Source organism: Canis lupus, chromosome 14 (genome assembly GCF_003254725.2).
Source record: "Canis lupus dingo isolate Sandy chromosome 14, ASM325472v2, whole genome shotgun sequence".
NCBI lineage: Eukaryota > Metazoa > Chordata > Mammalia > Carnivora > Canidae > Canis > Canis lupus.
In genome coordinates, this window is record NC_064256.1 from 39,399,376 (window position 1) to 39,419,588 (window position 20,213).

The 20,213-nt window shown below is 41.2% G+C and overlaps 1 long non-coding RNA gene across 2 annotated transcripts; it reads right to left on the bottom strand.

Annotated features, from left to right (window-relative positions):
• Window positions 1–5,310: 5,310 nt before the first annotated feature.
• LOC112670879 (uncharacterized) lies at window positions 5,311–17,158 on the bottom strand. 2 transcript variants are annotated; one of them, XR_003143267.3, is made up of 3 exons: window positions 16,987–17,158; window positions 10,738–10,892; window positions 5,311–6,761 (listed from the first exon to the last, which is right to left on the bottom strand). It is a non-coding gene; the product is annotated as an uncharacterized LOC112670879 (long non-coding RNA). The 2 variants fall into 2 exon arrangements; XR_003143268.2 differs by lacking the exon at window positions 16,987–17,158 and adding an exon at window positions 11,242–11,484.
• Window positions 17,159–20,213: the final 3,055 nt, after the last annotated feature.

The window sequence follows — 20,213 nt, forward strand, 5'->3', positions numbered from 1 at the left end:
TTATCCTTTGTCTATAATTTACATTTTCCCCCTAAAAATACATTTCTGAGTTAGACATCCTGAGCTTCCTGTCTCTACCCCATCACACCCTTACCTCTCACAGTATTGTAATTGCTAGTTAAGTGCTAGTTTTCCTGTCTTCTTCTGACAAGCCCCGAGGGGGCAGGAACTGTCTCTTGCTCTCTTTTGGAGCCTCTATTCCTAGCCCACAGCCAAATGGTTCTGATTAACCATTCGCCAAAGATAAGAATAAAATCGGAGCCAGTTACCTGTTCGAGCACCACACACAGCCATGTGCTCCCAGAGCCTAAAGACCATTTGCACCTAACTTTAGAGGTTCATGCTTGGCAGTGTCTTCACCAGCCATTGGTTAAAAATTCAACTCACTTCACAAAACAGACACATTCAGCCCTAGACAGATGCAGTTCATGTATGTATATTGACATCTCGTAAAATTGCAAAAAATATCTCTAATGTAACAGTACATGTATATCACAGTGTTACTGTATCATAGCAACAAAGGAAGCTCCGCTCTGATTATTTATTGACTCCATATCAATAATTCATAGTGCATTTATTCCTACATACAGAATCCGTTGTTCAGGAGGAGTCATCATCTATCAATGTGAGATGGATGCCCAAAAAGCTATAAAGAAATTCAAGCACCCAAAACCAAACCAAACCAAAATAAAAAAAAACTTCACAGGAGAAAGGACAAACGGTTTGAATGTATAATATTTTTTTAAGTTTTTTAAAATTTATTTATTCATGAGAGACAGAGAGAGAGAGAGAGAGGCAGAGACACAGACAGAGGGAAAAGCAGGCTCCACGCAGGGAGCTCGATGTGGGACTTGATCCCAGGTCTCCAGGATCACGCCCTGGGCTGAAGGCAGATGCTCAACCACTGAGCCACCCAGGCATCCCAAATGTATAATATTTTTAACTAGAGGGCTAAAAGGTCTATGACTTAACATCTAATGGCAGTTCTGAAGCATCTTAACAGTATTTTAAAAACTCTAGTAAATAGAAAGTTTTGGGGATTATATTACTTGATCTCTGTCTCACCCCCAGCCCTTTTCTTTATTTTTTCCTGTTTCTGAGTTCTGTGTGTGTCGAGGTTGATCACTGCATTGATTCTGAAGGGAGATATGAATTGGAACCCTTAAAAACCCAGGGCAGCCTGTGAATGGGCCGGCTGGCTGGACTGCTGTGGGAGGAAGGGCTCGTGAAGACAGCAGCCCTGAAAGGGGCCACAGTCTCTCACAGGCAGGGACTTTCCACTCTGTCACCCTATCTGACTGTTGACCCCCCACCCCCCACCAGAATATGAGCTCCATTTGAGCTTAACTGTTCTGTTTCCCACTAACCCTTTACTGCCTAGAACAGGCCCAAGAAGCACATGCTTGAGAGATAGGTGGTGAATGAATGAGATCTAGGACTGGCTCCAGTACATAACTCAACTACACCTTTTCCTTCCTAGCTTCCATGGCTTGAACTAAATTGACCTCAGGATATAGAAAATCATACACACACACACACACACACACACACACACACATATACATGATCATCCTTGGGGCTCATGACTAAGGGTTTCTTAATAGATTACACTTCAACTCAGCAACTATATAGAGCAGGTTTGTCCAACATTGTCATGGCAAATCTTACTAAGAAATTTTACGTTAGGGGGTGCCTGGATGGCTCAGATGGTTAAGCATCTGCCTTTGGCTCTAGTCAGGATCTCCGGGTCCTGGGATCGCCCCTGCCCCCCACCCCAGCTCAGCAGGAAGTCTGTCTCTCCCTCTGCCTCTCCCCCTGCTCACGCTCTCTGTATCTCTCTGCCTCAAATGAATAAATAAAATCTTTTTTAAAAAAGAAATTTTACATGAAGGTACAGTAGTAGCCATAACCCCCAGCATACATCTGAAACTAAAGTTTCACAAAGTAGTAATTCTACATGTTTTCTGATCTGTTTTGTCTTCTATTATTTTGATAATTATTATATTTTACTGGTCCCAGACCACCACTAATTTCATGTATGACCTAACAACACTGGCCTGGGGCACCTGGGTGGCCCAGTGGTTGAGCGTCTGCCTTTGGCTCAGGTTATGATCCTGCATCGGGCTCACCCAGGGAGCCTGCTTCTCCCTCTGCCTCTGTCTCTGCCCCTCTCTGCGTGTCTCTCATGAATAAATAAATTTAAAATTATTAAAAACAAAAAAACATTGGCCTGAGCCCTCCCAGTCCTGCCCTGGTGGTTTTGGATTGGCAGTCAGTGGAGACCTGTTCCCCACAGGAGAGGGTAGAAAAAAGGCCCTAGATTTTCTAAGCTGAGAGACTGGAGTACAAACTCATTCCACCACAAGGTGGAACTGGGACAAATAACTCTTCTCAGATTCAGTTCCTGGAAAAGAGAGCTGAGGAAAAGAAGAGACTCCTTATGTAGAAAAGGAAGATCATAATAATCTTCTAGGGCTTTTGTGAGGACTAAACGAGACCATCTATGAGGGTTTCTCAACCTTGGCACTACTGCCATTTGAATCTACTATTCTTTTTTTTTTTAAACCTCACCCTTGGGCAAGCCCTGGTGGCTCAGCAGTTTAGCACCACCTTCGGGCAGGAGCCTGATCCTGGAGACCCAGGATCAAGTCCCACGTTTGGGCTCCCTGCATGGAGCCCACTTCTCCCTCTGCCTGTGTCTCTGCCTCTCTCTCTGTGTGTCTCTCACGAATAAATAAATAAAATCTTAAAAAAAAAAAAAAACCTCACCATTCTTTATGGTAGGGCCTGTTTCCCCACATTGTACCGGTATCATCCCTCCAGTTTAGACAACCAAAAGTATCTCCAAATATTGCCAGTTCTCCCCTAGGGGGCAAATCACCCCTGGTTGAGCATCACTAGTGTATACAAGGTGTCTGCCACAGTCCCTGCCACTGTTCTTCCCCTCAGCACGGTTTAGTCCGTGGGAGAGGATACACAGGAAACAGCTCTGAGCTGTGTGTCTATCATCGTGAGGACATGGGCACTATGATAGCTGGACCACAGGCATAAACTGTGTCATCTGTGCCATCATGAGGGGCAGACTGAGTCTGGAGTTGGAGGAAAGTTCCATGGTGGGAACACTGTATGCAGGTGGTTGCATTACAATGGAGGCTGTGGGCAGAGGGAATGATGATCTGAGTTGAACTCAGATGGGCTGGTGACTGGATGTGGAGGACAAAGAAGACCAAAGCAAAAGGCCAGCAGGTGTCCCCCCACCAACCTTGGAAGACTTAACGGGGCAGAGGATAGTTCAAGTTATTAATATTAATGGGGTAAGTAGGAATGGGAGAGTAGAAGAGAGGTCAAACGTCAATGATGAGTGTGGCTGTTTCAGATTTCAGAGTGGGACTATCTTACGAGACATTCTCGTGCCGACAGCAGCACACTCTTGGCTATAAGACAGGACCCAGAATAAGGACAGCTGATTGTCTGGGGGGGTAAACAAAACAAAAAACCCCAGCAGCTATCTCTCCATTTACCTAAAGTCCCAGAAAGGAAACCCTTGAGTCCTGCAACAGAGGGTGTTATTTCCTCGGATGTTATGCAGTAATACTTGAATTGTTCAAAATTATAGTAAGCAAAAGAAGAGAAAACTATACCATTAAGCAAATAAAGTGTCAGTTTCTATTTAGGATTACCTTTATTTAAAAAAATATTTTATTTATTTATTCCTGAGAGACACACAGAGAGAGGCAGAGACATAGGCAGAGGGAGAAGCAGGCTCCCTGTGGAGAGCCCGAGGTGGGACTCGATCACAGGAACTGGGATCACACCCTGAGCCAAAGGCAGGTGCTCAACCACTGAGCCACCCAGGCGTCCCTTACAATTACTTTCTAATCCAAGCTAGCATTATGACTATCATCGTTAATATCCTTTATTCAAGGGCATTTGTATCCTTTATAAGAAACAGAATCCTAGGACCGCAGGATACAAGGTGCAAATAAAACTGTTAATATTTTCCATGTTCTTTCATCCTCGTTTATAAAATATTAACTGAAAATACTTTTCATCCACAGATTTTTAAGTCACACTGTAGGTTACCTAATAGAAGCAGTTATTTAGGCACAGGAATATTTAAGAGTAAATTCTACAGCTGCATTTTGATAGTCATGCACATGCTCACAATATTATGTGTATTTCTTTTCTAATACACGCTGGAGCGTGTGAATTTGAGGCCCCAGTAAAACAAATACCCTATGAAAAGATGTCATTATTAATAATGTTAGTGCTTGTTAATGTGTTTCTGACATTATCTTCAGGGGGAAAAAAAAAGATATAATGTAAAAACAAAAACAAAACCCACACCAGTAATCTTATAAGTAGAGAGTTAGAGGAGGGCAGCCCGGGTGGCTCAGCGGTTTAGCGCCGCCTTCAGCCCCGGGGCATGATCCTGGAGACGCAGGATCGAGTCCCACGTTGGGCTCCCTGCATGGAGCCTGTGTCTCTACCTCTCTGTGTGTCTCTCATAAGTAAATAAAATCTTTAAAAAAGAGAGAGAGAGAGGAACATGTATAATGTCCGCTACTGCCCAAGGGAAATAGAAACCTATAATGAAGTAACTAATACCAACAGTGTGTTGTAGACAACGTCCCCGGGTCAGATAAGCGCAACAAAAAATGTGGCAAAATGCCAATTAAATATCACCAAAACAGCAAGGGAACTTCCATTCCCAGCAATATGTGCCTCTATAAACCACACAGGGCTTGGCAAACCATGGGTAAGTTCATAATTCCCAGAGTGACTGAGTAGGAAGCTTATTGTTTAAAAATAAAATTGTGTTCCCCCTTTTCTTTCTTTTTTTAAGGTTTTACCTCATATCCTTTTTTTTTTTTTTAAAGATTTTATTTACTTATTCATGAGAGACAAAGAGAGAGAGAGAGAGAGACAGGCAGAGGGAGAAGCAGGCTCCATGCAGGGAGCCCAATGTGGGACTTGATCCCGGGTCTCCAGGGTCACGCCCTGGGCTGAAGGTGGCGCTAAAACGCTGGGCCACCCGGACTGCCCACATTCCCCTGTTTCTATTGACCTTCAGGAGGCACGAGACAGGAAGTGGTGGTTAGATGCTGTCCTTGCCAGCCTCCAAGATACCCCCAGTGACTCTGCCTCCTGGTATTCGCACCCGTAGGTAGTCTTCCTCCACTTTGTACTCCCCTTGGTCTAGTGTGATTGAAAGCATGCAGCAGAAAAGATGGTATGTCACCTCCAAGATTAGTTTGTAAAAGATGGTAACTTCTGTCTGGATACTCTGCACCACCTCACCCCACCTTCAGATCACTTGCCCTGGGGGAAGGAAGCAAACTACCACAAAATGAGCACTCCTACAGAGAGGCCCACCTGGTGAAGAAGTAAAGCTGGTGAGGAACTGAGGGCTGCCAACAACTTCATGAGTAGACTCGGAAGCAGGTTCTCCAACCACGGTCAAGCCCAAGGATGATTGCAACTCTAGCCAACAGCTTGAAGGCAACCTCACAAGAGACTCTGGGTACCACTGTCTGTCCACTCCTGGAAGCGTGACTCTCAGAAACCGTATGAGATAATAAACATTGTTGTCTTAAGGTACTACATTTTGGAGTAATTAATTCTTTTTTTAAAAAATTATTTATTTATTTATTCATAGAGACAGAGAGAGGAGGGCAGAGACACAGGCAGAGGGAGAAGCAGGCTCCATGCCAGGAGCCTGATGTGGGACTTGATCCCGGGTCTTCAGGATCATACCCCGGGCTGAAGGCGGTGCTAAACCACTGCACCACCAGGGCTGCCCTAGACTAATTAATTCTGCAGTGATAGATACCTAATACCAATGTCTTCCTTGTCTTTCACAGAGATAACTCTTAGAAAACTGGAAGACATGATGAGGCACCTGGGTGGCTCAGTGGTTGAGCATCTGCCTTCGGCTCAGGGTGTGATCCTGGGGTCCCGGGATCGAGTCCCGCCTCGGGCCCCCTGCGAGGAGCCTGCTTCTCCTTCTGCCTATGTCTCTGCTTCCCTCTGTGCGTCTCTCATGAATAAATAAAATCTTAAAAGAAAACTGGAAGAAATAAGTTTTGCTAATCTGAGAGACAACCAATATGGGAAAAAAAATACATAAACCCAGGAGAGAAAATCAAGGCAGTGAATAATCCTTTAAAGAGGAATGGTACCTCACGAAAGGGTTGCTATAGTGTTTATCCCTTTATTAAAGAAGTATTAACATCTGTATACTATCGTTAAATCCATGACACTAGGGCAGGTTGAGGATGTCTGTTGAGAAAGAGGAGAAAGAGAACATTTGAGCACCTCCTCTCCTCTGTCTTCAGGAGACTGGGGACTCTCTCAATAATCTATTGAACTACTTCTATAAAACTATTAAATGATGGATATTAGCTTTGCTGTGTCTTCTATATTGCACACATCACTTTTACAATAAACAGAAACAAAATAAAAAGTAAGGCATATTTCTCTGCCCAGTAAACCACCACCACGGCAAAACACAGACAATCGACAGAATGATGTCTATGACAAACCAAACCCATAATACCACAGTCCCCCTTATCTGCGGTTTGCTGTCCGAGATTTCAGTGACCTAGGGTCAGCTGTGGTCAGGAAGCTGATGATCCTCCTTCTGATGTATATGGTAGCCTGATGCTACGTCACAGTGCCTGGTCATTCACCTCACTTCACCTCATCATGGAGGCATTTTATCATTTCACATCATCATAAGAAGAGTACGGCCTAATGTTCTGTGAGAAAAACCATATTCACATAACTTAGACCATAGTATTTTACTTGTTCTATTTTATTACTGTGGTTATTAAGCTCTTACTGTGCCTAATTTATAAATTAAACTTTGTCATAGATGTGTATACATAGGAAAAACATAATATATTTAGGGTGCAGTACTACCCATGGTTTCAGGCATCTACTAGGAGTCTTAGAATGTATCTTCCACAGATAAGTGAGGGGGTGTGTGCAGACTACCATATAAATAAACTATCAGCAAATACATAACACCTACTACACTCCTAGTCAAGACTGCATTTTGAAAACTTTTAAATGATTTTTATCTTTTTTGCAAAGTAGGGGCCATAGAGGCAAGATATGAGTTCATGACTATTTTTGAGTTTGGGATTGGATTTGTGATAAGAATAAGGGTAGGAATGCAGCCCCGGTGGCTTAGCGGTTTAGCACCGCCGTCAGCCCGGGGTGTGGTCCTGGAGTCCCAGGATCGAGTCCCATGTCGGGCTCCCTGCATGGAGCCTGCTTCTCCCTCTGCCTGTGTCTCTGCCTCTCTCTCTCTCTCTCTCTCTCTCTCTCTCTCTCTCTCTCTCTCTCTGTGTCTCTCATGAATAAATAAATACAATCTTTAAAAAAAATTTACACATCATCCTAAAAAAAAAAAAGAATAGGGGTAGGATACCATAATATGGCACCACCAAGGGTGGGGCAGAGAAGAATCCTTACAACAAAGCATGTCAGTGAAAAGACGGCCAGGTAGGGTATGGGGTTAGCGCTGTTGGTATTTTGGAAAGTGGGCTCATTTCTTTGGATTATTTAGTAGAATGCATTATGATCTAAAAATAATGTCACTGAACCCAGTAAGATCACTTTGGAGAAATTACACATAAGGAAATAACTCTCAAAAAGAAAAAGCTTAATGCACCAGATATTTTTTTATACCATAAGATTGAAGAATTGAAAACAATCTGAATGCCCAACAATAAGGAATTGTTAAATAGTGTTTAAGGGTGATAAACTAGCATACAATTATGAAATATGAAAATTATAAAAAGTAGATGCTAATAAGTTATAATAAACTTATAACAGGAGAGCGCCTGGCTGGATGAGTCAGTAGAACATGAGAGTCTTCATCTCAGGGTGATGAGTATGAGCCTCATGTTGAGTATTAGAGATTACTTAAAAAAAAAGTTATAATAAAAAAGGCAAAACGGTAAGCATGTTGTAACTACATAAATCATTTATGTTTATAGAAAAGACTTAAGGGATCCCGGGGTGGCGCAGCGGTTTAGCGCCTGCCTTTGGCCCAGGGCGCGATCCTGGAGACCCGGGATCGAATCCCATGTCGGGCTTCCGGTGCATGGAGCCTGCTTCTCCCTCTGCCTCTCTCTCTCTCTCTGTGTGACTATCATAAATAAATAAATTAAAAAAAAAAAAGAAAGAAAAGACTTAAAAAGGAAAAATCAGAAAATTTTGTTACAGTGGTGGAATTAAATGACTTGATTTCATGAATTGTCTTTATTGATATAATATGTTTAGCGTAATTTTAAAATGTTAAAAAAATTTAAACTAGAACTTTTTTTTTTTTAAATCTTATTTATTTATTCCCAAGAGACACAGAGAGAGGCAGAGACACAGGCAGAGGCAGAAGCAGGCTCCATGCAGGGAGCCCGACATGGGACTCGATCCCCAGTCTCCAGGATCATGCCCTGAACCAAAGGCAGGCTCTAAACCGCTGAGCCACCCGGGCATCCCAAAACTAGAACTTTGATTCAGGCTATTCTATTTCTAGAAATGCCTTCTAAGAATATAATCGAACAGGAAAAATATGTACATATAAGAGTATTAAAAAGAAGCGTTATTTGTAATAGAGAAAAATTAGAAACAATCTATACTGCTCAAAATAGAGGGCCAGTTACATCATGAGAAATATGTAGTCACATCATGAGAACTGTGTAGTCATTGAAAGGGTGATACAGATTGATGTTTATAAATACAGATCAATGTTGCTGATAGGCTGCTAAGCTAAAGAAAATAAAACAGTATATACAACAACAAAGAGAAAAGTCTGAAAGGATGCATGCCAAAATATTAACCGTAGTTATGTCTGAGCAGTGCTTTTTTTTTTTTTAAGGCTTTTTTTTTTTTTTAAGATTTCATTTATTTATTCATGAGAGACACAGAGACCTACAGGCAAAGGGAGAAGCAGGCTTCTCTCAGGGAGCCTGATGCAGGATTCGATCCTGAACCCGTGATCACGCCCTGAGCCAAAGGCAGAGGCTCAACCGCTGAGCCACCCAGGCATCCCTGAGCAATGCTGTTTTTATGATTATTTGAATTTTTGGCTAATCTCTATTCCTGATTCTTCCACAATTAAAATGTATAGCTTATGTAATTTTGAAAAGGTGGACGGAATCTTAGACATGCAACTGTGTTGCATATTCTTTTCTTATCTTCTCTCCTTAAATTTAGAATCAGAAGCTAGTTTGATGTCCGGGTGGCATGCAGACAGTTGAACTGAGCCCCCAGTACAAACCCCTGTCAGATGCACAGATGGAAGGTAGCTATGGGAGCCTGTGGCCCAGAGAAATGAGTACCAAAGCCAAAGCTCATCTTAGTTCTGTCCCTACTTCTTCATGGCTTTGGACAAACCCCTTAACTGCCACCTCTAATATTTTTTGGAAACAGATTGAAAACAAATCACAAGTTGAGTAAAATTAGTTAATTTCTGGGGCACCTGAGTGGCTCAGTCAGTTAAGCATCTGCCTTTGGTTCAGATCATGATCCCAGGGTCCTGGGATCGAGCCCTGTGTTGGGCTTCCTGCTCTATGGGGAGCCTACTTATCCCTCTCCCTCTACCCCTCCCCTCAGCCCTCAGCTCATGCTTTTGTGTGCGCTAATAAATAAATAAATTAAAAAAAATAAAAGCTCCTTTTAAAAATAAAAAAATAAAAAAAATAAAATTAGTCAATTTCTTAGTCTTATTTCCCTTTATTTACTAAATGAGGAAAACAATGCTGGGCCTCCTACCTTGCAGAAGGGCTCTAAGAATCAAAGTGGAAAAAAAAAAGAACAATCAAAGTGAAAGTAAAAAGAAAATATTTCTACGTCAACATCATCATTTTAAAGTGACAAACATGCACATTATGAAACAACATGGAAAAGTGTTTTCAAAACAGGCAGAAAAGAACCCATCACATAGTTGCATCCGGGTAGGACAATGAGTGGTATTTTTTACAGTACCTTATTGAGATATACTTTACAGATGAGAAAATGAATAAATCTTAAGTATACAATTCAATGACTTTTTGCATACGTATATACCTATAGGACTAGCATCCAGATCCAGATAGAGAACACTTCCTTCTTAAAGAGTTCATCATGCCCATTTCCAGTCAATCCTCACTCCCACCCCAGAGGGAACTGCCATTCTGACTTTCAGTTGATATCATTTTAAGAATAATGTTAATGTTCAGAGGTTTTCCAAAATCCGTTCAAAAACATTTGACATAAAACCTGAAGTCCTAGGTATATACCTGAGATCTGCCCTTCACCAACTATGGCCTATGAGGAAGTCACCAATGCTTTTGGTGCCTTGCATTTATCATCCATTTAATGGCAATAATAATTCTCCCTCAGACTTTCATGGTTGTGGGGAAATTAAGAACCCCATGAAACAAGCACCTGTCAAGATGCCTCATCACCGGAGACACTCCACAAACTACTGTGGCTTGTGTATTTGTCCTGTAGTGATGAGTGTCCCAGGGCCTGGAAATTCCGGATTTGGATCTCTATTGTCTCACAACTCACCTGAGTGACTTTGGTCAACTTTTAATCTATCCCCTTGATGTCATCGTCTGTAAATTAAATACTTTACTGTTTTCAGAATATATAATACTCTGAGAAAGACATGAGAACCTGCATGCAAAAGATTTTGAAAGCTGGATTTAGGGCACTATTCTGAACACTGGGAGGCCTTACCAGGTCATTGTTGTAAATCCTTCTGGAAGTGGCTCCAAGGGACACAGTAAAAGGGTGACGAGTGACGAAAGTCAGATCAGAATTTACTCTAGGGCTCTGAGTCACCTCCAGGTTTGGCCTTCATCCACCCGACATCTCTCCTCATCGCCATGTGACTGAATAAAGAACAATGAAAGCATAACACATTCTATGGAAATCATTGTCAATTTTTTTTCACTGACGTAATTACAGTATGTTATTAAAAGCAAAACAGGAAAAGTCATGCTCAGAAGCATTTCTAACGAATTATTATTTTTTCAAGTCCAAAGATAATTCTTATTCATTCTAGAAAAGAAATAAAATAAAATGGATAATTTTTAAAATTCACTATGTGAATATTTTGATACATATTCTTCAATCTTTTTCATGCATTCCTTTTAAAATCTTAGAATCAATCATATTAAATACAAACTCAGTTATGCAAGAATTATAACTTTTTAAATTCTTCTATATAATTAAACTTACTATTTTTTTCGAGGCCCTTCCATCTAGGAGTAGAATTTAAATCTCTCTCTCCTTTCTCTGCAGAGACTCTACACTGGCTCTTTTGTTTTTTGAATCTTAAAAGTATTTTCCTCTTCTGTTGAAAAAAGTATTTTTCTTGTCTGGTGGTACGTACGTTTTTAAGAATTTTGAAACACAATGTCAACTTAATCTGCGTACAGATAATAGGAATTTATGCTTCTGTCATCTAAATGAAGTCCTATTTATTCATAAATTCCACAAACTATGGTTTTGTTTTTTCACCACTGAAATAAGTTAAAAATTAATGCACAGTTACTTAAAAGCCATAAGCCGTATCAAAGTCCAATCAGTAGAAAGGGAAAACCTTGTTCTCAGGGCAACAGGCTGGCTCAGCTGGTAGAGCACACAACTCTTGATCTTGGTATCGTGGTTTTGAGCTCCATGTTGGGTATAGAGATTACTTAAAAATAAAATCTTTAGGGACACCTAGGTGGCTCAGTCGGTTAAGTGTCTGCCTTTAGTGCAAGTCATGATCCTGGGGTCCTGGGATTGAGTCCCGTCAGGCTCCCTGCTCAGTGGGGAGCTTGCTTCTCTCTCTCCCTCTGCCTCTCATCCCCCCATCCCTGCTCATGCTTGTGCTCTATCTCAAATAAATAAAATCTTAAAAAAATAAAAATAAAAAAATAAAATCTTTAAAAACAACAACAACTAAAATCTTTCTCCCAACAATATTCTCCACTGATTTGTCACTATATTTCCAGGGTATTTTCAGTAGTAAGGCCGAGATAGACAGAGATAATAGATGGATAGAAAAGAGAGACAGATTAATGTATATATTTAATATAACATAGAGATACACATATTTTTTTAAAAACAAAAAATAGCATGTATACATTTTTTAACCTTTTTTACTTATTATAAACAGTCATTCATTCAATAAATATTTGTCAAATATCTACCATGTGCCACACGTTGTTTTATACACTAGATATTTTTCCACATCAAAAAATGTCTGTATAATCATTTTAATGGGTGCATAGTATTCTGTTACATAATACATCATAAATAAGTCACCAATCCTCCTTCATTACCATTTAAAACTACATTCAAGCCTCATAAAACTGTCTTTGTGTACTTAAATTATTTTGAGTTATATTCCCGGAAGGGGAGATGCTGAGGCAAAGGACATGCATGTTAAAATGCTGATCCATATTCCCCAATTTATCCCCGGAAGCGATGGTTAATCTCACTAACAGTGTCCAAGAATTTTTGTTTCTCAATATCAATACCCAAATGGGCACTTTTTTCCTTTTTTAATTCTTACCAGTGCAACAAACAAAAACCCAATTTATTTTATTTTGCTTTTAATTAGTACTTAATTCTATATGCAGTTGAGAAAGCCAATGAAACTTTTGAGTGGAAAGGATTTTGCTCATCAGTGTGAGGGATGGAGTTGAGGAAAGAGGCCTAGAGACAGGGAGACCAGGTGAGAAGTGCTGAGGTCTGAAGCGGGCTGTGAAGATGGGATTGCAGTGTGCAGGGCAGTCAAAATCCAATTAAGATCATCTGGATGAAATCTCCGAACCCTGTGGCCAGATGTAGTTATAACTAAGAAAGGTCAAATTTAATCACTTACATTGCACTTTCACACAGAATTTTAAAAAGGAGGTGACACGCAAGATAAATTTGGGTGCGTTTAACCAGTTCTATGGAGGGGAGGGGGAACTTGACCCTAATGCTCACGAATGAATGATTTGCCACAGTGAACCTTAGGGTGGAGCTGGGGAGCTAATCTGGATCTACCAGAACTGGATTTTTTCTTTTCTTTTTCTTTCTTTCTTTCTTTCTTTCTTTCTTTCTTTCTTTCTTTCTTTCTTTCTTTCTTTCTTTCTTTCTTTCTTTCTTTCTTTCTTCGTTCTTTCTTTTCTTTCTTTCATCTCAGCAGAACATTCTTTTTCCCCTGGAGGAAATCATGCTCATGATATATTAACAACAACCATAATAATAAATTACTAGTGTATATACAGTGAAAAGTAAGTATCCTTGTCTTAAGATCTTCAGAGTTAAAGACTGCTTTCCTTTCCTCGCTGGGCCTAACCATACTAGGACAATAGCTCACTTTTTTTTATTGATTACTATGTTCCAGAAACTAGATTTCCTACGTAGATTTACTCACTCAAATCTCCTACAACCCTCTGAATATGTTCTGTTTACAATTTCTAGACAACATTGTATCACAGAGAAGTTCAGTAACTTGCCCAAGGTTGCCCAATTTATGAGCAGTGGAGCTGGCATTCAGACCCAGTTTAGCTTCCCACCCTGTTTACTTAATCTAATCATACTGTTCTAAATTCTTTTCATGGTAGTAGGGTGTAATTTTCTGAACACAGAGATATGGGCCAAAGGGCTGTGCATTATTTCTTATCACAGGTGATGCTAAGCAGATTTCATCTACTGGACTCCTGAGCTGGTGTGGTGTATCAGCATTAAGGGCTGCCCCAAGTGGTTTACCCACAGCTGCCCACTATTACCATTTCTTGTATGTCCTTCCTGGGATATACAAGTATAGGGATAGTTTTTCTGTATAACTTTTGAACGAGTGGTTAAAAAATTCACCTTAGAAGTCATTCTTTTTTGGTTTATAATGAACTCATTCTTTTTTATCTGCCAATACTCCACTTCTTTCTCTACCAATACCCTAGTAATGGACATCTAGACTCTTTCTAAACAATGCTACAATGAATATCTTTGGATGTAAGTCCTTTGCATAAGTGGAAGCCACATTATATTCCTAGTTGTGAAATTATTATACCAAAGGGCATGTGCATCTCAATGTTTAATAGATTTAAAGTTTATTTACCTCCAGGGATCCCTGGGTGGCGCAGCGGTTTGGCGCCTGCCTTTGTCCCAGGGCGTGATCCTGGAGACCCAGGATCGAATCCCACATCGGGCTCCCGGTGCATGGAGCCTGCTTCTCCCTCTGCCTGTGTCTCTGCCTCTCTCTCTCTCTCTCTCTCTGTGACTATCATAAATAAATAAAAAATTAAAAAAAAAAAAAGTTTATTTACCTCCAAGGCATACCAATCTGCATTCCCACCAAATGTGTGCCTCCACTTCATGTATTAAACAAATACATTTTCAGTCTGACACCCTTCACCCTCACAATCCATCCCCTGATTCCATGTTTCAAGGAATTGAAATTGGTCAGTAATTCTGTTCTCTGGGAAGAAAAGGAACACAATGCACAGAGGACATGCCTATCGTCACTGGAAAGTTCTGTCCTCTCCATTCTCTGTGAGAAATGACTGATTCCAGGGTTGGGGTAGAGAAACTAGAAATGGGTCTGGAACATCCTATTGCACCAAAAAGCAATGAAGTGCTCAAAGAATTATGGGGGCATGTCAACAGACCATAGAAGCCAGTATTAATAGGCTCCCTAATAGCAAATACGGAATAATTTGTGCTCTAAATTAACTTTGATTTACGTAAGCCATTGCATCAGATGATAACTTATTGAGTAAAATAAAAATCCACGAGTTTACTGTGATACAAATAAATGAACAAACAAATGGGAGAGAAAGTAAAGCTCTGCCTTTTAGCAGTATGCCAACAAATAAATGTGGAAAGAATGCCAGAATTAGAAAATCACCAACTGACAACCACCGTAAAAGTAACAAATGATTCAGACAAGAATCATCAATAAATTCTAAAACAGATGGGTCAAAGTGGAATGGAGAACAAGATATTTATATAAAGTATCTCTTCACCGAAATAGGCATTGATTACTCACTACCTGATAGTACAAAATACTTACTAGTTAACTTAACAGTGGGAAAACATGGGAGACATTAGCTTAATAAATGATAAAAGTTAATGTCACCAGTAATGGAACAAATTGACATTATGTGCTTTCCGATATGTTATATTGAGAAAAACACAGCATCTGCTTGTGGATGTTTTTCTGCCAACAACACACAGCTTGAATCTAATTATGAAGGATCATCAGGCAAATCCAAATTTCAGCACAATCTACAAAGTAACCGGACTGTTCTTTTAAAAAGTGTCAAGGTCACGAAAGACAGACAAACTGTTCCAGATTGAAAAAAAAATTAAGAGATATAACAACTAGGTATATTGGATTGGATTCTGGAGCAATAAAGGATATCATTGGGACTGCCGGTGAAACCTGAGCTTGGATTGGATTCTGGAGCAATAAAGGATATCATTGGGACTGCCGGTGAAACCTGAATGTGGTCTGTGGATAGATGAAAACACAGCATCTGTTCATTTATTTTGTTGGTTGTATATGATCCCGCAGGAGAATGCTTTTGTTTTTAGGAAATACACGCTCAAATACTAAGAAGTAATAGAACTTCACATCTACGACATATTTTCAAGTTGTCAGAAAAATATGTTTGTACAATAATGAGAATAACAAGGTGAATATGATAGAAAGCTGGGTAGAGAATATATGGGAGCTCTTTGTAGCGTACTTACAACTTTTTTATAACCTGAAATTATTTACAAACAAGAAGTATAGACAATGTCTAAAATATAAAACAAAGCACCATACCTACAGAAAAATTTTACTAAGCTTTCAAGGAATAGAGAATTCAAGTTTAATAAAAGACTTCCAAGGAATACAAAAGGTAGAAACACTCCTCAATTCATTCAGCCTTGGTAAATAAACTAGATAGACAGTTCGAGAAGGAAAAATGACAGTCTTATGCCTGAGCAGAGGTGCAAAATCCCAAACACAAGTAAAGTGAATCCAGCAATGTGTAGAAAAGAGAATACACTGTAAGTTAAGTTCAGTTTCTCTTTGAAATACAAGTTTCATCTAACATTGTTTTATAAATGCAATTCATTACATGAATAGATTCAAAAAGAAAAATCATATATTCTCAAGAATCATACAAAAAGCATTCGTGAAAAAACCCTTGGCAAACCAGGAATGGAGAGAGATTTCTTTAACCAGACAAACAGTATCCACAAAAAAAGAATCTCTCTTATCGCCTCTGTGCTTAGGGCTTGTAGCCAGCACAGTAAGAGAAGGACGAAGGGAAGGAAGAAGGCAGGGGAGAGTAAGGAAGGAGAGAGGACAGTCAGACAGACATTCAGAAAGAAAAGGTAGAAACAAAACTGGTGTTACTCAGAGGATACAAACATGTACTAGAAAACTCAAGATTCTTCAGACAAATTATAATATGTTTAGTAAGACGGCTGGACAACAAGTCAATATGCAAAAGAGTGAATTTGGGACACCTGGGTGGCTCAGCGGTTAAGCATCTGCCTTCAGCTCAGGGTGTCATCTTGGAGTCCTGGGATCGAGTCCCCCACAGGTTTCCTGCATGGAGCCTGCTTCTCCCTCTGCCTGTGTCTCTGCCCCTCTCTTTGTGTATCTCACGAGTAAATAAATTTTTTTTAAAAAAATTAAATAAATAGAAATGAATTTGAGTTAGATACTCCAACCACCAAGAAAACTTCATTTCCAAAATGATGCCATTAACCTCAGCAAAATAGATAGCCCAGTAATAGGTTTAATAAAAGACATACAAGGAATTAAAGAAGACTTAAATAAATGCAGAGATAAACATGTTCCTGGGTAGGAAGATGTTATCTTAAAAATATGGCTTCAAAGCATAAACTTTGGATACAGAACGCCACCTCGTAGCAGGCAAGTAACTTAACCTCTCCCTATCTCCACGTCCTCCCCTGTAAAACAGAGGGAAAAACAGCTCTTACCTCACAGGATTAAGAGGATTACAGGAAAGAATGCCTCTGAGAGGACAGTGCCTGCGGCAGAAAACCACGTGGTGATGTTGAGATTGGAAGCCACGCCTGGTGGAGCAACAAGTAAACCGGGCCCCTTAACCAACAGGCAGCCACTGCCTCTCTGTTTTTATGTGTGTGAGAGAGAAATACATTTCTACCTTGTTTAAACCACTGTTGTGGGGGTGTCTGGGTGGCTCAGTAGTTGAGCATCTGCCTTTTGCTAAGGTCCTGATCCTGGGGTCCTGGGATCAAGTCCCAGACTGCTTCTCCCTCTGCCTATGTCCCTGCCTCTCCCTCTGTGTCTCTCATGAATAAATAAATAAAATCTTAAAAAAAAAATAAAAGTAAAAAATAAACCACTGTTGTTTGGAGTTTCCAGTTTCTTGTCATTGAGCTGAATCCAAACAGATATATTGGCAACAGCCAAGGCCCAGCCCTGCTGTAATCCCTCACCCACCTTCTATTAGGTGCGGGCTCTGGGACCTCCCAGACAGGGGAGCCCAGGTGACCTACTTTGGGCTAATAGGCATAAGGGGTGTCTGCAGAGGGCTTGGTAGGGGAGGGAGGAATCCCACCTCTCCAGTCCCAGGCCAGGGCAGCAGGAAGAGAGAGCTTCAGGTGCTGTCCTCACTCACCTCTTATCCTAGTTTGAACTCCCTCAGAAGCCAACTCCTAAACAAGCATTTGAGCATCAGGAGTTTGGGAGACATTCCTAGGAAACATTGGTAGGGGAGTGGGGAAGGGACACTAGGAAAGGCGAGAAGCCAATAAAAAATGAGTTATCAAAGCAAGTTCCCGTATGGGTAACTGAGGCATAATCCCACTGGGAAGCAATGTAGAACATGTCTTCAAAGTGAGCCCCCCTTCCCAAGGGCAAAGAGCAGGAATTACTCAGTCGTTCCCATGAGCTATGGCTTGAGAGCCATTCACAGAGGTTCCAGGGACCAGAGGACCCTCAGCAAGGGGTGTGTCGAGGGTAGGTTGCTAGCAGTTTGAAGCTGGGCCAGCATCCATGAACATAGTACATGCCAAGGGGGTAAGGGCGTGGCATTGACAGAATTTGTTGCACCCAACTTGCTTGCCCTGTTGAAATGGTTGTAGGAGGATGGGACATTAGGGGGCCTACTGCCACCACACGGGAAGGCAGAGAAAACTCAGAGCTGAGGAACTCAAAGAGCCACTGAACCCAAAGAACAAACCCCTACCTCGGGACTTCCTGCTGTGTGAGAAAAAAAGAAACTCCACTTTATGAAACCACTGGTTGTTGAGGCAAATGCACTTTTAATAGCCATGCACCTTTTTTTTTTTTGATGTTTCACTCAGGAGTATTTCACTTAATCTTACTGGGGTTAGAGTTTTGGAAACCAAAGCTGGGAGACTTCATGATATTTCTGATTTTTGTTTGAGGGAGAGAGAGAGAGAGAAAGGAAAACATTGGATGGAGAAGGGTGAAGAGAGAGAAAGGAAGAACACAAGTTAATAGCTTTAAAATATTACCTTGTCACCATGGTTCATCATGGCTGGAGCTTAGACCCAGGAAGCCAGCCTGGCATCTAGGTTCATTCCCCACACCCAGTCCTCACCTAGTGTGTAGTCCTCTTGCCTATTGCAGTTCTTGCTCCCCGACCCTTTCCTCCTTCCCCCACCCCCATCTGGTAGAGGGTGGGCGGTGTGGAGGGGGAGGACCTGACAACCTACCAGAATATCCAGATTTCAAAACAGGTCTGAAAATAATCTGCCTCCCTAACTATACCTTTTGGGTGTAAACTGCTGTGGAGCAAACAAATGGCCTAGATGTTGGAGTGTAGGAGGAGACACTTTGGGACACAAGGGAAGAGTGATACGCTGGAAGGAAAATACCGGATGTGCCTGTCTTTCTGTCTTTCTTCCTTACCCAACCTTGGCTCCGTGTGTTTCCCTGTTGGGATTAACCCCATGTTGGCCTTGCTGAACTTCCTCTTTCAACAGCTGCTACCTGACCAACTGGTAGACATCAGCCTCAGCCCTAACAAGATCCTGTTCACTTGGTTCTGGTGCTTCTCTCCCACAATACTAGGTCCTTGTGGCCATTGTGTTCAGCTGAGGCGGGCAGAGTTATAATGTCCCCCTGCCCTTCTAGATACTATCTGGAGTGCATTGTTCTGTCTTGAACATGTTGTTGCTGTTTGAAACTGAGCTCCTTTCCAGAATCTTAAGAGAAGGGGAATGACAATGTGACAGATTTTTAGCTGGATCTGCTCAAGTTACCCCAAGAAGGTGTCCTCATTGCGAGATCACGTATGGAGACCCTTTGCTGTGTCCCAGAGGGATTGAAAGAAGGAGGTACCTTTGAGATGCCATGTGACGGACAGGAAAGGTTCCCCAGATGACAGGTACATGGGTCCTCCAAGAAGGACCATCAAAAGTATGTTCTGACTTGTAGAAATAAATGGGGTTTCCCTGAAAGGGTGCATCAGCATAAAATCTTTACAGGACTTCATATTTGGCTCCCAGGCCCTCTTCCAGACTGTAGTCTAGGCAGTTTGTCCTGGTTGCACACCACCCCTTATCCTGAGCCCTGTCTGAAAGGACTGAGTAGCTGCATTTCATTTTCTGGCTAGCTCAGGGACCCAGGAGGGCTTGGATTGGAGGTACCCTTAGGAAGCTGACCCTTGGAAAATGACCTCTGGACTCTAGCAAAGATACCCTCTCTCCCTACAAGGTATGAAAGTAGCAGATTCCGGACTCTGAAACAATGGATGCCTTGGTGGTAACTAGGATATACTGTCATCTGATGACCTAAGGCCTCCCTGGTGCCTTGATCCTATGTAGCACTCCGAGATTTTGCCCAACCACAGCAGAGGTAGTCGCAAGAGTAACTAAGATTGAATTTCCACAAGTCAAATGGAATGGGGAACCAGAGCCAGTTGGTTGATTTGAAGAAAGTCAAGATATTTCTCACGCACTTTGGTTTGTAGAGTGACATGAACATGGGTTACTTGTAAATAAATTCAAGAGCTGAGAGGTTAAATAACAAGTCCAAGCCCACACAGCTAATAAGCAGCAAAGCTAAAAATTGAATATACTTTTCCTTCCACAACCCAGACTTTTCCCATTTTAACTTGCTGCCTCTTGGGCATAATGAGAATGATATTCTTCTTTTCTGAAATTACTGCCAGGCGATCCATGTATAGTTAACCAAGACTGCCAGCATTGCT